This window comes from Octodon degus, unplaced genomic scaffold (genome assembly GCF_000260255.1).
Source record: "Octodon degus isolate 3935 unplaced genomic scaffold, OctDeg1.0 scaffold00036, whole genome shotgun sequence".
Classification (NCBI taxonomy): Eukaryota; Metazoa; Chordata; class Mammalia; order Rodentia; family Octodontidae; genus Octodon; species Octodon degus.
In genome coordinates this window covers 4,069,683-4,072,964 of record NW_004524612.1, presented here as the reverse complement: position 1 = coordinate 4,072,964, position 3,282 = coordinate 4,069,683, and the positions used below count along the sequence as shown (strand labels likewise).

The 3,282-nt window shown below is 39.0% G+C and overlaps 1 pseudogene; it reads left to right on the top strand.

The window, feature by feature from the left end:
- LOC111816623 overlaps window positions 1-2,038 on the top strand; it is a 2,191-nt pseudogene extending 153 nt beyond the window's left edge.
- The last annotated feature ends 1,244 nt before the right edge of the window (window positions 2,039-3,282 follow it).

Here is a 3,282-nt window from a genome sequence, read left to right as displayed (position 1 = left end):
TTTTAGTATAAAAAATGCAACATTACCCTCTACCTAGCTTCACTGCTGGATGGTGGACACTTGATTCAGGAATATTCACTAACAGGTAGGTCATTTGTTCACTGTATAAGGGCCATTTATGATAACTTATAAAGTAATAACACTAGCCAAACAGAGATAGATACAAATACCAAAAGTAATGTGTTTTGTATGTACAAATAGCTGTACTTGGGGCATGGCCATTAAGGAACAAGACTTATTTAAACACATACAGCCACAGGGATAGATTCCACCATCGAAAAATGTCTCTATGGAAGAGGTTGGGATTTATGGCAAAACACAATTATATAGCAAAATCCAAAAAGAATCCATCTTCTTTTTTTTTTTTTTTGAAGATGATATTTTAAATTTAGTGACTTAAACCAAAGTCTCAGCTACTTTTTTGTGAATTCAGAATTATTAGGGATAGATCACTTTTTCTTTTTTTCTCTTTTTTTTTCCTTTTTGTGATATGTCCCTTTCTTTGGTTTGTTTCTTTCTTTCTTTCTTCTGAGATGTTTGTTTCTTTCATCTAGAAAAGTCTTCTTCAGTGAAACTGAAATAAGATCTTTCCCTTTCCAAAGAAATTAAAGCTGTATTTATTTATTTAGTATTTAGGACAGAGCCCACAGGGTCTCACTATGTAGATCAGACTCTTAGTGATTCTCCTGTTTTCATCTTCCCAAGCCTTAAGATTACAGGTGCATGTCACCACGCCCAGTCTCAATTGCCCTCTCAGTGTACCCCCCAGGGAAGAGCTGGCATGGCATGCTGGGGAACCCCAGTCACTACGCTCCTCCTATGAAGGTGTACTTAATGCCAGCACCAGCAAAGTGTCATGGATATCCTCCACCATGACTGCGGTCCTGTATGCTTGTGATCCTACCAGCAGTATTCTGGTGAAGAAATACAGCCATCATCCAGTTGTGATTGTTAGTGGCTGCATATCAAGCTGCGGCTTTATTGTAGCTTCCTTCTGTACCACTATACATCAACTTCACTTGTTTTTGGAGTTATTGGAGGTCTTGGACTTGCCTTCAACTTGAATCCATCTCTGATCATGATTGTTAAGTATTTCTACAAGAAGCGAACATTGGCTATTAGACTGGCCAAGGCAGGCAGCTGTGTGTTCCTCTCTACCCTGGCCCTCATTAATCAGAGATTCATCAGCATCTTAGGCTGGGGAGGAAGCTTCCTAAGTGTTAGGGGCCGCCTCCTAAACGGCTGTAGCAGGATCCCAAGCCATCCCCTACAGGAAAAGCTCCTGCTGAAGAAGCTGGAGAATCTGATGCCAAAAAAGATGCAGAAGATGCAAGTATGGATCTCACTGGAAGTAACCCTTAAAAGGAGGATCTGTCATTCTTCCAAAAAATTAATGAATTCCTGCAATTGTCCCTGTTCACTGACAGAGACTTGGTTCTCTATCTCTCTGGTAATATGGTGGCAGCTTTTGCAGTGTCCACACCTTTGGTTTTTCTTACTAGTTATGCCAAGGGTCAACATTCAGCAAGTAAGAAAGCTTCTTTCTTTCTATCTAGTTTGTCTTTTGTCAGTCCTGTGGACAGAATTTCTATGGGACTTACAGACAACACAAAGAGGATAAGACCCTCGAATCCCTATGCTACATTTCTCTTTGTCATGGGTGTGTGTCATATAGCTTTTTCACAAGCTACACTTGGTTTGCTGTCTATGTGGGATTCCTGGAATTTGCCTGTGAGTGGTTTAGCTCTGTACGTTTGAAACACTGATGGATCTCATTGGACCCCAGAAATATTCTAGCACTGTGGGATTGATGACTATTATGGAATTTGGTCTTATCCTCCTGGGCACACAGATTTTAGGTTGTCTCAATGATATAGATGGAGACTATAAATATATATACTTGGAATGTTGTGGAATCCTGACTTTTACAGGTTTGTATTTTTTTTCATCTATTATCATCTTGTTGCAAAAGAATAGAAACCAGAGGAGAAGCAGCCTGTCTGAAGGCATGGACAGTACAGGAGCTTTTGACCAGTAACAGAAATGTTCTAGTGAACTGTTCTACCAGTGATGCTTCAGGTAGACTAGAGATTTGTATGGAAATCTTACCATGTGCTCATGGATGAAAATTTTATTTCATTTCTTCTATGCAGTATAAAATAAATTTATTATTCCTTGAGGAGAAGGGATTTGTAAAACATGAGGGAAGGAAATAGCTTTCATTTGAAGTAGGTTGATAAGGTATTCTGCATAAACAATAAAATTTCCTTTTTAAAAAAAGTTCGATAACATTAGTCATTGAAGAAATCCAAACTAAAACACTGAGATACCATCTCACCCCAGAAAGAATGGCAATCATCAAAAAATCAACCAATAACAAATGCTGCTGGGGCTGTAGGAAAAAGGAAACCTTCTCCACTGTTGGTGGGAGTGTGGACTAGTACAACCACTGTGGAAATCAGTGTGGAGATTCCTTAGAAAACTAGGATTAGAGGTTCTATTTGACTCAGCTATTCTCCTTTGAGTATATTCCTAGAAGAATTAAAAAATATGTGCACCTATGTTTATAGCAGCATAGTTTATAAAAGCTAAATCTTGAGAACAACCCAAATGCCCATCAGCAAGGCATAGATAAGAAAGATGTGGTATTTTTACACCATGGAGTCTTATTCAGCCATAAAGAAGGAAAAACCTGAGACTTCTATGGATAAATAAATACATCTAGAAACCACACTCATAAATGAAATAAACCAGACTCACATGTGTAAACATCATAGTGTCTCCCTCATGTGAGGAATGAAAGAGTAAATGTCTAAACTGTACACTAGATACTGTCAAATGAGAAGAAACTGTTCAAAAGATAAAACAAACTAAGATGGGGCAAAGGGGAAAGGAAGGAAGAGAAAAGGGGAAAAAACATAAGTTAGAGTAGCTTTGTCCACCGCTGCCTTTCTCCAACTGGTGGGAACATCTTCCTGCTCCCATCTGCCTTGAGTCTGCAGTCTTTTAAAGACCAAACACCATGCCTTCAATTAAATTGCAGAGTTCTGATGGAGAGATATCTGAAGTTGATGTTGAAGCTGCCAAACAGTCTGTGACAATCAAGACCATGTTGGAAGATTTGGGAATGGATGATGAAGGAGATGATGACCCAGTTCCTCTACCAAATGTTAATGCAGCAATATTTAAAAAGGTCATTCAGTGGTGTACCCACCACAAGGAAGACCCTCCTCCTCATGAGGATGATGAGAACAAAGAAAATTGAACAGATGACTTCCCTGT